Source organism: Aphelocoma coerulescens, chromosome 1, assembly GCF_041296385.1.
Source record: "Aphelocoma coerulescens isolate FSJ_1873_10779 chromosome 1, UR_Acoe_1.0, whole genome shotgun sequence".
Classification (NCBI taxonomy): domain Eukaryota; kingdom Metazoa; phylum Chordata; class Aves; order Passeriformes; family Corvidae; genus Aphelocoma; species Aphelocoma coerulescens.
This window is the reverse complement of record NC_091013.1, coordinates 68,403,305-68,419,664: the sequence shown is the minus strand read 5'-3', so window position 1 is coordinate 68,419,664 and position 16,360 is coordinate 68,403,305. Positions and strand designations below refer to the sequence as shown.

Below are 16,360 nucleotides of genomic sequence, written 5' to 3'. Positions count from 1 at the left end.
CTCTGTGAGGACTGCTTCATTAAGACAAATACCATTTAGTTGCAATTTAAATGCTTTAAGTCACTGAGTAGATCAGCTCTATGTTTTCCTATCCAAAAGCTAGGGACTGTGTGCTGGACTCTTTTGGGTACAGTTATACTGCCTGTTTTCTGCCTCAGGCCAGAAACCCTGATTCCTGAACCAAATAATATGAATCTTCTCACGTCCATCCGTTCTAAACCTTGGGCCAACTGGAGCAGACCATCACAATAATCATGCTTCTTGCTGGATGCACACCACTGGTGAACTTTTACTCAACTTTTAGCTCTATCTGCAGCTGTGTCTTTAAGGGAACCAGTGAGCTCGCTCGGTGTCATGGTTTAACACCCAGCTGGCAACAAAATACCATTGAGCTGCTCACTCACCACCCCAGTCCTCTCAGTGGGATGGGGAGGAGAATCAGAAAAAGGTAAAAAATGTGAGTTAAAATAAGAACAGTCGAACAATTGAGTTAAAGTAATATAAAACATCAACAACAATAATAAAGAGACAGAGGAATAAAACCCAAGAGAAACAGGTGATGCACCATGTGGTTGCCCACCCACAGCTGAGTGATGCCCAGCCCATCCCCAAGCAGAGATTGGCCCTACCTAACCAGCTTCCCCCAATTTATATACTGGGCATGACATTCCATGGTATGAAATATCTCTTTGGTGAGTTTGGGTCACCTGTCCTGGCCATTCTCCCTCCCAGCCTCTTGTGCACCTACCCATGGCAGAGCCTGAGACACTGAGATGTCCTTGGCTTAGGGTGAGCACTGCTCAGCAACAACCAAAACACCAGCGTGCTATCAACATTATCCTCATACTAAACCCAAAACATATCACTGTAGGACATAGTTAGGAGGAAAATTGACTCTATCCCAGCCAAAAACAGGACACTTGGGATCAGAGAACCAGACCACACCACCTTGTATATTATCAGGGCAACCTCACATCAGATTCCCACAGCAGAACAAATTCACAGCACAGATGCCTTCCTCATAAAATCCAGAGTTTGCATTCCTCTAACCAAGAATAGAATACAATTCTAGGGGTTTTTATTTTAATTATTCTATTGTGTAAGTTCAAATATGACGAGGAAGGAAACAAAAGAAAAGGAAAATAGAAAAGTAAAAAGTGAAATGGTTTGTTAAAAGGATTAATGACATTGCAGCTTTGAGCATTTTAAACTTCTCATTTGTTACATCAACATGAGCAGAAGCTCTTACTTTGATTCATTACTCCTTCCCAGTAAAATGAATCAGCACAGAAAAAACTATAAAATATCTATTAAAGAAGTCAAGAATTATCTATAAATTCAGTGATTCTGATTAATTGCTTAGAAAAGGCAATGGCAACTGAAACTAGAATGCAGTTGCTAGGAACCAGCTGTGCATGAATAGCTTTGTTAGACTTCCCAGTGGTAAAGGAAAATGAATCCATTATTGGGCTTTGGGATGATAGTGTAAAATAGCTCAAAACTTCAGAATTGTGATATTGGTATAATACTTCTAGCTCCCATTCTGGGCAAGTGTTAGAACCACCATAATTCAAAACATTTTTGTAGGGAAAAACAATTACAGAATCCCTGTAAGTATTTGCAGAGAAAATAAAACATGAACTTGCTTTTGTTATACTGGATCCCTGTTTTTGCACTCCTAGCTGGTGTATTTCCACGCACAGCAAACAGAAACTAAAACCAATATTTCTATATAAAGTCCTGCATTTGGGACAGACAAACCCTGTGCAACAGTACTGGCTGGAATTCATAGTCTAGGAAGCAACTTAGCAGAAAACACCTGGGGACACCAGTAAGCAGGAACATAAATATGACTGGGCACATATTTGCTTAAATCTCTGTCATTTCAATCCTATTATTCTCAAGGCACTCTTCAAATACATCTGACACCAAGTTTCCTGTCTGGACCAATAGTTTCTACAAAATACACTACCTCACAAGAGAATAGAAATAGTGGGTGATCTCTTAGTATTCATTGTAACACTGAATAAATTGAGACTATAAACATGTTTATCATCTCAGAAGTTCAAGCTCATTTTCGGAGACCAAAATCAATATGTATTCTAAACAACTTCATATATCAACACAGGGAAGTGTAAAAAGAAAAAAACATACCTCTGGACCAGTGAGCAATTAGCAATTAAAGATCCTTTCCAGCCCAAATCATTCTATGACTTTACTTTTCTTACATTCAAATTGTTTTTGTGTGCTTTAAGGCCTCTAAGCATTAGCTGGTCAGCCAGAAGGGGTTAGGATCTAAGTTAGTTACAGTTCCAGTTCATGACAGAACTGATGAGTTCCCTCACATCCAGAACATTCTACCACTTCGTCTACTTCTGTAGCTGCCATGTCACCAGAAGGAAAAGTTACAAGTTAATAAACCAACCTTTCAAAATTCATGAAGGAGCTGCAAATATGTTGGAAGCAACTAAAGCACAGAACACAGTGTGAGTTTAATTGGAGAAAAACTAGCTAAGAAAATCTTTGAGTGAAGGATGGGTTGGAAAGCAACCAGAACAGCTAGATTCTTCCTCTGGGCATTGCCTGCTCATGTGAGAATTTCTATTGGCATCACTGGATACCACCCTGTTCCTCATTTGTTCAGCTTGCTGCAGAGGCCAAAACAAGGTAGAGAGACATTCTTAGTTCCATTTCCCTTTTTTGACGGTCTTTTCAGATTTGAGCAGGGTAATTGAGGTATTTGGAAGTAACCTGTCCACAAAAATTTTAATTCCTTCTTTTCATCATTTGCGGGCTCTTTTACTGTTTCTGTGAAGAGAAACCTTGGACCAGCGATATTTTGTTGCACTATTTAATCTTTTCTGTAAAAAAAAAAAGGTAATCACGTCCCATTAGCACCAGGCAAATTTAGATTTTACTCTGTTAGCTTAGCTTTATGAGGTGCCATCCTGCATCCTTATGTGAAAAATGCATATTAAGCATAACTGTCCTTGACTCCATGCTTATACTCCATGCTTATAAGAGATAAGAGAGTTGACCTTCATGGTTTCCCAGTTTCTTTAGACTGTCTATGACATGAAGCTTGTGTGGAACTGAAGAGGCCAAAATGCCCCAAAATCAGTGGGATTCCAGTTCCTGGAAAGCATAACACTCATTCGAAGGCTGGCTGAATACAAAATTAGAGGGATAAGAGAAAAATAAAAACACAGACTGATTTCAAAGGCATTCAAACTAAATAAAGCAATAAACAGCATATTTTTCTGTTGAAAGTTCTCTATTAAAGTGTAGATCTGGCTTTGCAGTTCCATAAATACTTAGGAACAGAATGTGTATATAGTCACTTAATCTGCTTTTCTTTCTCTTCAAATACTTTAATGCTTTTTATCTTTAGGTTCCTCTTGCTTAAATTGGCTGTGTTTTTATCTGAGAATGTTGAGGGCTGAGAAATCAGATTAATCACCCTGTTCCTGCACAAAGACTAAACTGAAATGATAAGCCTTTGGCAAGGATGCTCAGTGAGCATTATTCTGAGACCATTTGCAGGAGAAACGCATGTGAGTCTCTAACAGATGCATCAGTTTTATCAGTCAAGTGCAGCCATGTGCAGCTTCTGCGGTTCAAACACAAAATATTAATCTTGGAAAGTATTTCAAGGTAGTGCAATTGCTTGCTCTAAAGCCTTGCTCTCCAAAAGCTCTTTTACACCTAAGAATAAGTTGAGGTTGAAGAAAATTACCTTCTCTTGTGTAACAGACCTAAGAAATACTGTGCTTTCATGTAATGGGAACATACCCACTTACAGCTGTTAATGAAATTCTGTGTACCCAGCATCTGCCAGCCTGGATAAATAATTACAGTCCTTGGAATAGTTCTTTCCCCTTATGAAGCTCTGCAATTTGTGGCAAAACATTAGTGTTTGATATCTCAAATAAAAACCTGGAGTTACTCTCACTGTTGTTGTAAAAATGTCTGAACACTGCTGCTTTCTTTCATGGTGAAGAACCAGAGTGATGAAGGAATCAATAAAGAGACCATTTTACTTGAGAATTACATAAGCATTACTTTTAGGGATGTTCAGGCCTCATCGACACTGAAGAAATCAGTGACTGAGTCTGAGCATTTGACCCCAGTCATCCCCACTACCTATTTTTTCTTGCCTGGTTCCAGTTTTTATTTCTCCAAACAGGTCTGTGCAAAGCAAATCTGCAACTTTCTGCAGTCTGCATACAAATCCCTTAGCATCACTCAGTTGGGTCAGGCTATGGTCTGCTTTCATTTAGAGCACAGAGAACCTTTCAAAGACCAGTTCCTTGCTCAATATTTTTTTGATTTACATTATACATTTCTGTGTTAGACTGGTGTTTCTAAAATTTATTGCATGCTTCTAGTAACTGGATAACTCTGAGGATGTTTTTGTTTGGCCAAATTCCATAGCATTCTCTTATGGAGATAGAGCATAATACATTGGCTTGTACTACCAGGTAAAGGAATATATTTTATTTTAAAGTTTGGAAGAAAATGACCATTTGTTAAAAGCTAAAGGTGGAAGAAGCATATGTGGAAGGATATAAACAAAGGTTGTTTCAGTCCCTGAAGGTTTGAGGCTACATTCTTCCTCGACAAATCAAAGCCAATTTGTTCACTGTCAGAGAAATATACTTCATAGGCTGTTGTCACTGCCTGTATGACATATGTGCCCTGGCCTCTGCTCCAGCAAGTCAGAAAGGGTACATTTCTAAGAAAGAGCTGCTCTTTAATCCTTGTGAAAGATACTAGTACTCTGAAGAAATATTTTCTTTTGCTTTTTTATTCACTCTTTAGTGATGTTTTCTGATCATATGCATGAAATCATGATTCTTTAAACTGAAATTTATTTGCAAATCAGTGATACATTAAGAATAAAGAAACTTATTGTATAGTGAGACATGAGTACAGAGAGGAAAAAATCCCAAGTAAACATACAAAACCCCCTGAAGCTCCTATGTGACATGCAATTTAAATTTAGATCACGTGTACTTTTACCATCCCCTGAACATATATATAATGTACAGGCTTTAACAAAATCAGCTGGGTCAAAGATTTCTGCTATGGACCACAGCGTCCACCCTGGTGATGCCTCCTGAGCTAAAGTAATCTTCAGTAATCTTTTTCTCCACAAAATCGAGCCTACATCTGTAAAGGTCTCGTACTAATACCATCAAATACTGTAGTCAGGAAGCAAGAACTCTTCTTTACCCCATAACCATTTTAAATTTACACCCAAAATGCCTGCTTCCTGAGGTCATGGTGGTGAGACCCCAGTTTCTCTTTATTACTTAGTGCTGCCCACTCTGTGCCAGTCAGTACCCAGCCTGACAGAATCCATAGCTCTCCCAAATCCAGCCTCTATCAACACAACAAAATGGTGATTTCTTCAGCATCCAAATGCTTCAGTGAGAGGCTGAGAGCAATGGCAGCCAAAAAACTCCATACTCCACAACTAACTATAAAGTCAACTAACAACACTGTAATTGTGCAGGGAAACAGCAGCAGCACTCTAAGTTTTAAGTGCAAGCTCCTTTAGTGCTTCATACTAGAACTTCAAAGGTAATCCAACATCAGTGTCTTTTTGTGAGGAATTTTAGAAACTCCAACAAGAGATCTGACACACAAACCCCTTAATTCTCTAATCTTGACAGATAACAAAGGTAAAAAAATCACCTCCTCTTTGGAAAAGAAGACTTGATGGCAGATGTATTATCACGACTGCTTTGGGAAAATGTTTTTTTTCTCTGAAGTACTGAACTTGCTAAACTTGTTACAAACCCCAGCTTTTCCATGGAAATTGAAGGAGGATAGAAGCCAAAGGACCCAAGGCTGAGAGAATAATATTTATGTTAGTATTAGCAGAGCATTTATATTGGCAGTATTACGATGGGTCAATTTACATTAATTGCATTTTTGAAGGAAGGAAAGCAGTAAGGAAGGGAACTTCTTTTCCTTCATTTTCTTTCTGAAAATTATAGGATAATAATTTTCACCTAAATGATTTGAAGTGAATCATCATATCTGTTGAAAAGTTGGTATAGGAAGAATAATAAATATTTGCTAAATAGTTCATTGTTTAATTATGTTGTTGGTTTTACTACCTTTTTTTTCTAATGTAAGTATTTGTGTTTAGTTCCTGTGAAAAGAATATCTGTAAACTGAACACTTTGACATTCTATTTTCTGATGTAATAAATAATTTTATAGCGATCCATCCTTTTCCTTCCTCAATCACTTGAAAATTCATATTGCTTGATTATTTCAAACTCATTGAGCTATTCGGGAAGTTAAATATCCCTGGAGTACTGCTGCAATATTAGTAAGAACAGAAATACTCCTTCTGTACCCTTAAAATCTGTTTAGGGTCTTTCTTTATGTTTTCAGTGGAGATTCCAGGTTATATACTCGCAAACTCATATGAGAAAGAGTAAGGTGGCCAGATTCCTTAATACCACAGGAGAAGAGAGGCAAGTATGTGTCATCCTCTGTACACTTGATGACAGAGATTTCCAAGCACACTGGTTACAGAGCTTATGTCTCCTCAGTTCCTGGCATCAGGTCACACAAAACCCAGCCTAGAAGGGACCTCAGCGGGGAGTGAGTTCCTTCTTTTGCTTTGCTTGCATGGGTGGCTTCTGCTTTATTTATTAAACTGCCTTTCTCTTTACCCACGAGTTTTGTCAATTTTCTGATTCTCTCCCCCATGCCACTGGGGGAGAGTGAGCAAGCAGTTGTGTGGTGCTTAGTTGTCAGATGGGGTGAAACCACAGCAGGTATGTTTACTCCAGCTGAAAGCTGCAGCAGAAAAGCAAGACAACCTCAAACCAATATAGCCTTAAGTATTGGTAAATCTTGTTTAACCATCACTCATGCACTGTAATTTGCAGATCATACCTGGAAAGAGCAGTCTGAAAAGAAAAGAAAAAGTGCTTCTCTTGCCAGGCTACTTTTGTCAAGGTTTAGTACAGAACAAAGGTTATTTTCATAGCCAGGTTAGGAAGACATAACCTTAATTTACTATGAAAATGATTATTTCTCTTCATTTAAGTGTTATTATGCTACTTACCTTTAGTGTGGTTTGACTAACACATTTTTACTGAGAATAGGGTCACATGTGGTGAAAGAAAATATTTTTTCAGTGCATATAAAAGCTTTATCCAGGGTTTTTACTGGTTTTGGACAAATTCACTAGCGGTTTCAGCTTTGGAAATAATGATGAAGAAAAGTCTCAACACAAGTGGAATATTGCAGGCTGTCATAGCTGTGAAAGTTCTCTCTTGCAAAACTTTCCATCTGATCTTCAGAATCTTTATGTAAAATTGAGGATTTTTCCCTCAGACCAAAACTCTGAAATGGAGCTTTGCATCATGGTTACTTCTCCAGGCAGACCCTTAGATCACACAATGCATTAGAAGGGATTCCTGTAAACAGGTTCATCATTTCAGCTTAAGGGCCTTTTCTGGGTCTCAGAGAAACAAAATATCAAGACTTAAAAAAATAGCTTTTTCCCACTGTTAGTTACCTTCCAGAAATTATATGCTATTCTTTTTAGCCTGTATAACACATCTAGTTGTCCCTTGTCACCTTTGCAATAATTGTAAGCAACATAGGTAGTGACAAAAATGATTTTGTTCTTGGATGGCCTGAGTCGTCTGGAAATGTCTGTCTCTTCCCATCAATGATGAAGGAACACAAGGCTCAGCTGCTGACATAGGTACCTCAGTTAAATACCTGAGGTTATGAGGAATGAGTCAGGGACTCACAGCACAAGCACACAACAGGAATGGCTATTTCTAGTTTCTTTCTGTGTGCTATTAAGAAGGCAGAAATAAATACTTGAAATAATTTTATTAATAATGTGTCAACCCTTTTTAATGTGATGTTACACTTTCAGTTTAATGTCAAATGCCATGTAACCGAGTTGTGTCGTTTTGTGAACCGTAACAGCGCTGCTAATAAAGCCCTTAAGGTCAGCTATTTAGAACAACCTCTAATTTAAACAACTGCATTACCCTGATAATTAAACATTATTATCTTTTATGCACGTCAGGCAGAGTAAAGCATTTCCTTTTCCTGTCTATCCACCTAAAAAGCCTAATGAGCCAGACCTTGTACTTGACCAACACAGCATAGGCAAGTTGTACTTTGTAGACCTTCAGCAACTTCTACTTTCTGAAGATCTGCATTGGTCTTTCTCTCCCACAAGTGTTAAAGACTCTAACAGTTATCCAATAGTACTCAGGAATGAAACACATTCAAAAAATAAAAGCCATGATTTGATGTAAAAAAGAACATGGCAGAGGATGTTCATCTCTGGATTTCTTTCTTCTCCTGTTCATATGCATCCACCTTTGGCTTTTCCCTGTTCTCCAAAACATTCTGCAAAATCTTTCCTTATCAAGTCCTTGCTAGTTGGCAAGTACTCACTGGCAAATGAGATTATTTTCTCAATAACAAAAACATTTCCAATTTCCTGAAATCTTTTCTCAATATGTCTTATTTTTGTAAAATATCTCAAGAACCAACATATTTTAACACTGAAGAATATCATCGTACTATTTACAGAAGAAAGCCAAGTGTCTCTGCAAGGAGGACTTTTTGATAGTTTTGTGTAAACGTTTTCCTTTCTCCTTGAAAAATACCCTAGAAGTTCAAATGCCAGCACTCAAAATTGAACCCTATATGACTTTGAAAATGCAAGTTCCTCTTTGTCAAACCACTGCCATATTCAACATCTCTCCTAATTTTTCTACTTTAATTCCTGGAGCTGGAAAGTTTAGAAAGTAATATTCTCTGCTCAACTGAATAAAGATCTGATCTCTTTGGAAGCACAAGAGTGAGTTCATCTAACAAGCATTTGTTTTTCTCATAAATCTTTTGTTTGACAATGGGTGCACATATTGATGGAGGCAATGGATAAAGACACCTTTTGCTATTTTAATTTTGATGGCTAAGGCTTCCACTAAATCAAGGAGGGGGTAAGGAAGGAAGAGAAGAATTCTTTGTGGACCTCTGGTGGAACAAAGAGAAGATGGATTAAAAGAATGAGCAGACTGGCCTAAAACAAGTTTGCTTTGGCTGTCTTGTTTTATTGCTCAATAAATACTCGTGGAGAGAGTCAGGCAGTAGAAAAATTTGCACTGCAACAACACACAGAAGCTTCAGTCAGCATGTTCCAATGTGCCTCAGCTAAGAAGTTGCTCTTATTTCAGGCCAGTTACACCTAGCACAGGCACGGATTGGTTGGTTTTTGGACAGAACACTTTGAGACATAGTGCTAAATCTACCCGAGGTTTGTAGGGAAGCTTGTAGGTGCATTAGTAGGGACTCCTTCAAACCAACTTCTGCTGCTGCCAGTCTCATCTTAACCAAAGGGCTGTGCACTGCCGGTTAGGGGTTTGCACTACTGGTTTTTCCTGTTTGAGGCAGATATTCCACCAATGTCTCTTATAAGGAAGATGCAGAAAATGAACTGAGAGATTTCCACTGTACTTCATTAACAGCAAGTCTCCTCTTTGAGTTAATTACTTCTATCAAGTGCTCAAAATAAAAAGACGCTGATGTTAGTTTATGAATAGTTTAACTGGAGCTGTGATGAGAGGGTTGCAACTTGTGTGTAGCATATAGCATTTAAAGGTTATTGATGCCTTCTGAGACATCATTAATTACTTATTGCGGAAATTCATTTCCCCTCACATGGGCTCTGAGCCTCCAGAATTCGAAGTCTCTGTTACCTCAGTGTAGAAATTTCAGTTGATGCAGTAATTTGTCTAACCTGCTTCTACATTTTCAATGTAGAAGTGTAGAAGTACTTCTAGTGAAGTAATTCTTCTAATTGAAGCACACTGTTTCCTTACCCAGCCACGGGAGCAGAGAGGGATGTCTCTGGAATTAACTTAGATTATCTTGAACAGACAGGATCTCCCTCTGTGCATACTTCTGTCTTTTGACTGTATAAGGACTTTGCTCACATATTCTAGGAAAATTGCTTCACCACAACAAAATGCTGTATTAAGCAGATGTGCCCTGTGATTTAAGAACATTTTTTCCTAGCAGCAATAAGTACAGCTTCCACATGGACAGCGACACCTCATTTAGTCCTGCTTGACTAACTTATTTCCTTCTATAACAAGGTGACCTGGATGAGGGAAGGTTGTAGATATTGGCCACCTGGACTTTAGTAAAGCCTTTGACACCATTTCCCACAGCATTCTCCAGGAGAAACTGGAAGGTCATGGCCTGGATGGGAGTACACTTCATGGCTTAAAAAAACTGTTTGGATGTCCAGGCCCAGAGAATGGTGGTGAATAGAGTCACATCCAGCTGGCAGCTGGTCACTAGTGGTGACCCCAGGGCTCAGTGTTGGGGCCAGTCCTATTTAATATGTTTATCAATGATCTGGATGAGGGTATTAACTGCACCCTCAGTCCGTTTGCAGAGGACACCAGCTTGGGTAAGAGTGTTATTCTGCTAGAGAATAGGAAAGTTCTGCAGAGGGATCTGTAAAGGTTGGATTGATGGGCCGAAGCCAATGGCATGAGGTTCAACAAGGCCAAGTGCCAGGTCCTGCACTTGTGTCACAACAACCCCAGGTAGCACTAAAGGCTGCTGGACAGCACTACAGGCCAGGGGCAGAGCAGCTGGGAAGCTGCCCAGTGGAGAAACACCTGGGGGTGCTCGGCACTGATGAGGCCTTGAATCCTGTGTTCAGTTTTGGGCCCCTCATTACAAGAAGGACATTGAGGTGCTGGGGCATGTCCAGAGAAGGGCAATGGAGCTGGGGAAGGGTCTGGAGCACAAGTCTGATGAGGAGTGGCTGAGGGAACTGGGGTTGTTCAGCCTGGAGAGTAGGAGGTTGTGGTGAGATGGCGGTCAGTTTCTTCTCCCAAGTAATGAGTGATAGAATGAGAGGAAATTACCTCAAGTTGCATTGGGGAGGTTTAGATTGGATGTCGGGAAAAATTTCTTCACCAAAGGGTAGTTAAGAACTGGAACAGGATGCCCAGGGAAATAGCTGAGTCACCATCCCTGGAAATATGTAAAAGACATGTAGATGTGGTACTGAGGGACATGGTTTAGTGGTGGACTCAGCAGTGCTGGGTTAATCATTGGAATTAAAGTTTTTTTCCAACTGAAAGGATTCTATAACCAATTAGAAGAAGACTTTGTATGTGTAGCAGATAATCTATCACCTGATTCATACTATTTAACAATCTGTGGACTTCTTACCTATAAACACGGAGACTTTTACATGATTTATAAAGCAAACATATGACCTGGTTTAGAGTACCTGACTCTTGCATGGAAAAATGTTTATCAAACTTTTTGAGTACTATAGCTGAGAGTCTACTGAAATGGAGACATGGACCCAAACATGTATATATCACTCCCCTCAGTTATGCAATTCATAGACTAAACATATCTTCGTTTGGTGTCAAAAATGTCCAAATATTATCAGAGTCTGGTTTTTGTGAGGTTTTGTTATTTTTTACATGGAGACTTCTGAGGGCACCTTTGCAGTCTTTTGACAAATATTCATATACACAGTGACTTGCTACACATGGCTGCTGTGTTTCTGCTTGTGTTTCAGGTGTGGGTTAATTTTAATCACAGAACAATTTTTAAGATACTGTTTTTCCAAAGTAATTCTTGCTTACAGAGTCAGTAATTCAGGTTTTTGCATCTGAAAGACTTTTAATGATAAATTCATTATAATTAAACATTAAAAATATTACTAAGAACACAGCAACTTTTCATTTCAGTAGTTTAAAATTATTTTCTTGAGGAATTGCTAAGATAGTTTTGAAAATCAGTAATTCTTGCTTTCTATCATGCCTATAGTGGTTTCTGTAATAATATGATATGGGATGATATCAGCTATAAGAATTTCATTGGCAAAAATGTTAAAGTCCAAGTGGATTAAGAAGTAACTGCAGACAAACAAAATCCTTTACTTCATTGAAATGAAGTGTTTAGATGCTGACATGAAATGACAGATTTGAAATGATTTGGCATGTTTTCATTGAAAATTTCACTGAAATTCTGACATTACTGTGAAATATTTCCATTTCACTAAGGCTGTATTTTGCATAGAAATCTAGGAAGAACTGATGATTCCTTTTTAAAAAGTCCTCTTTTGAGCAGAAGTAAACAGATGGTTTTTGTTATCAAAACGAAACAATTTTTTTTTCATCCTGCAGCATCACTTTCCTAGAAAACATTAATTGATCTATGAAATCTGAATATCATATTAATGTATTTAATATTTAATTTAGTCTGAAGCTGATTTCCCTGGAATATTTCCCCTGAAATTCTTTCTAATAAAGCCTGCACTCTTGTTAATTTTATATGTCTTTAAATAGGTCAAATTGTTAAACCCACTTCCTTTTTCTCTCTGCCCCTTTGCCAGTACAGGTTCTGCAGCTGCTCACAACTCAGAAAAACAGGTCCTGCCCCTGGGAAAAGGGAGCATCTAGAAGACCAACTAGAGGTATTCGGGAGAATTTTAGTAGTTAGCAGCTGCATGTCTAGTAAACATGGAGAGAAATTAAAATTTAGAAATTTTTTAATCAAACCTTTAAAAAAGTTAATTCAGGATCAGGAAAACTCTAGAAAACTTAGTTCTGGCTTCTCAACATGATAGATAACACTGGATATAGGCTATGTAAACATGTAAAATGTATACATTTACTTTAGGTTTTTCAAGGTAAAAGCAGAAAAAAGCTTATTAAAATCTTTCCAGACTGCTAATTTGAAATGTGCAGAATTTAACCTATTTACATCCTATTTACAATATTAGGTATTCCAAATTCACCAGTGATTGCATATTTGTCAAGGAAGAGAAAGATGATCAGCATAAACTAAGAATGGAAAAGATAAAAAAAAGAGTAAACCCAACACAAACCAGCCAGTGTTTATTCATTTGAAAAGTGAAGGAGAAAAGGTGAACAGTTAAATACTTAAAAATTCCTATTTCTTCTGTATTGATATGAGAATTTCTAATAACAAAGCAAAAGGAGATAGTACTAGCAATAATTACAACCTCATTCCGTTACTATATTTGAGCTTATACAGCTATAGCTTAAATGAAAATGGGACATTTAGCATGAGGCAAATGAAACAGAGATATAAATTATAGTATAAGTAATTAAATTGCACTAACTAAACTTACTGTGAAACCAGATGATATTGATCCAGCCTATTAATCTCCCCCTTCTTTATTTCACATATAAGGGAAAATTAGTAAGCATTGTAGTAAGCACTTTTTCATGTTTTTGTAGTCATATGCTTAACAGCTAAAGAGAACCAAAGCTAAAACAAAGTTAAGTGAACAGTGACAGACACTGGGTTTTTGCTATGATACCCCTATTAAAAACTCTGAATATTAACGACAAGAAAACATGCATTTTGCAATGAGTGGAAAAGATGATGATCTACTAATTCATAAAGACAGCTACTATTCTCTTGTACTTAATTGCATTGCTGCACCAGAGGTTTGCAATTAACTTGAACTCAGATTTGCTTATGAATCACATTTGGGATTCCCCTTCTACATCCTTACATGGAGCTGCAGCTAAATCAGATAGCATTTTTATTTGATTCAGAAAGAAGTGAAACTTACTTCTCACTGCCCATTGTGTACTTGAAATTGCGGCAGCCTTCACAAAACCAAACTCTCCCTTACTTGAGATAATATTAAACAACGTGTGATTGGACAACAAAATGTCCATGCCCAGCTCAGGGTGGCTGTGTGACTCCAGGAAATCTTCCTTGTTTGCTGCTGGTTGTAGCCCAGACAACAGTAGGTGTCAGAAACAGGCACCATAAGCTTCAGCAATGTGTCTTTGCTGACAGCCAAACAGCACCAGTGGTGCAAAATGAACAGAAAAAAATGTGCTATGCTAAAAAAAAATTGTGGGTAAGCACAGAAAACATACATTCTGGTGGATGTTCTTTGGTTCTGCCCCATAACTGAACAGATATTCTTGCCAGACATTATCCTGCAGGGTAAACTTGAGAGTATGAATCTTTGAACTTCATTAGTTATTAATAAAGAAGAATGATGATTTTATTAGGGAAGTTTCTTTGTTGATAACACACCTCTGACCTGACTCCACGGACTGAGAATCGATACCACTGAGATGCCTTTCGACAGCACATGAATGAGAATCACAGTATTATGGCAAGTGTGAAAGGAATGGAAATGCAGAGATGAGCAGCTTTCACTATGAAGAACCTCAAACCCAATTGGCATAAAGTTTTGGGTTTTTGGAAGACCCACTTCAGTGGGCAAAGTGGTGAACATGGACAGTTCTGAGAATAAAGGTACTTTCTCAATTTCCATAAACACAGGGTGATACCAGAGACTTGCAGACCACTACAAAAAGCACTGCTTAATCACTTTAATTTCAAGAGACTTTCTCTGTTCATTCCAAGGCATTTCTAGATCTACATTTCAAACATCATGTCATTTTGGAAGGTCCTCAAAAACTCCAAGCTTGGTAATTTTCTTTACACGTTTGTCAATTTTCATTTCCTTACACAATGAAAATTCTTCACCATCCACTTGTTTGCTTCTACAAGTACACTCTGCTGTTCTACTCCATACTCTGTCTTGAGATTAAACCAAGTTATATTTTCCAAAGCCTACTCCACCCCTTTTCAAGGTTTAGTTCTAATATGTTTCATGTTTGCTTGCTTAAAATGCTGAAAGGAATTACTGATAATAATTTTTGGTATTATTTTCAACTTGAAAGGAAAAAAATAATACTTAACTCCTGGGCACTTAATCATAAAAACAACGTAAAAGGACACGTTCTAATTTTACTTGTCCTCATTCATCATTATTTTGTCACTTTAACGGCAATTTTTGGATTTTGACTGGACATTCTGGACAACCAGACCTGATTGCTTACTTGTAGAGCTCTGACCTCAGCCTCAATATGGTGTAACAATGTTCTTTGGTAATAGCATGAATAAAGGTTGAGATGTTAGGGATGGGTTGTAAGATAAGAGGGGAAGACAATGCATTCTTATCTGTTTTCTTGGGGGGGAGCATTTAAAGGAATAGAAATAGTAGTTGTTAAGTCTAGAGCAGAAGCATCTGAAAATAATTCACAAAAACAGTGAATATATTGCCTAAAATACTATACTCTCAAGAACTCCTGGCTGGGTTCCAGTGCCCGAGATGAAAGAACCCCCTGGCCCTGGATACTTCTGTATTCAGTGTCCTCTGTAGCATCCTTAACACAAGAAATAGAAAGACTCTGCTGATGTGCTTTTATCATGATCTACATGGACCAGGACAGCCAGAAACTGAGCAATTGTTATGCCTGAGGTAAGTTTCTTGAACTTAGAGCTGCGCCTACCAGAATACTGTAGTAATAATCAGAAATAAAGTGACTGAACAGTTACAGAGGCTACTGTTTCCTTCAGCAACCTGTATGGAATACATTTTGGAAGACAGCTAAAGAATCTAGTAAAACTTGATTTTACTTCAGCGAGAATCTAATGGTAGGGATAGCTGGAAATATTTATAGAAATGAAAAATGTGTATAAAATATAAAAGATCCCCTGATTTGGTATTGTTTCACTAAATCATTATGGCCTAATGTTTTCTATTATGAAGAATCAATGATGTAATCAGCTGTATTACTGCAACTTAATTAGGCACAGCAATCAGATGCAATTATAAAAAACATTTCACCCTACATATGCCTAGCACTACCTCAAATTAAGAAAATTCAAGCTTTGTGTTAAAGTTAAAAAAAAAATCATGAGAGGTCAGAATTTCATGTCAATGCATGAATCTTTGTAAAAGCAGCAGTTTCTTAAATAACTGTAAAACAGGATTGGCATTTCAAGAAATAGAAATAGTGGTTGTTAAGTCTGGCAAAGTATGATCTGAAAAAAATTTAGGAAGGCAGTGAATATGTTGCCTGAAACATTATACTATAAAATATAAAATTATCCAATACATTTCCTGAAGGAAAAAATGCTTATTAGAAGACTTATGAAGTCAGAGACCAATTGAGGTATTTTTCCATCAGTACTTCAGTAGTTCCCTACTTCCATGGTAGCTTCTTAGGATTACTAAATTCTATTTCAAATGAACAAAAGAATCATTACATGTTTGGTTATTATTTCTTCAAATCTTTCTAAAATAATAACTTAACACATTTACTATTATATTTTGCAGAACAGAGATTTAGCAGTGATAGACAGACCAGCTCAATTTAGCACCAAAGTTTCTTAAGCATTTGCTGTAATTAACATGAACAAGTACTATACAGTTACATTTGTCTTGCCTATGGACTTCCATAGCTCTGCTGAAT

The 16,360-nt window shown here is 37.6% G+C and overlaps 1 protein-coding gene across 1 annotated transcript in view; it reads right to left on the bottom strand.

Annotated features, from left to right (window-relative positions):
* TRPC4 (transient receptor potential cation channel subfamily C member 4) overlaps positions 1–16,360 on the bottom strand; it is a 133,598-nt gene that overhangs the window by 44,716 nt on the left and 72,522 nt on the right. The gene's annotated exons all lie outside the window — the stretch shown is intronic.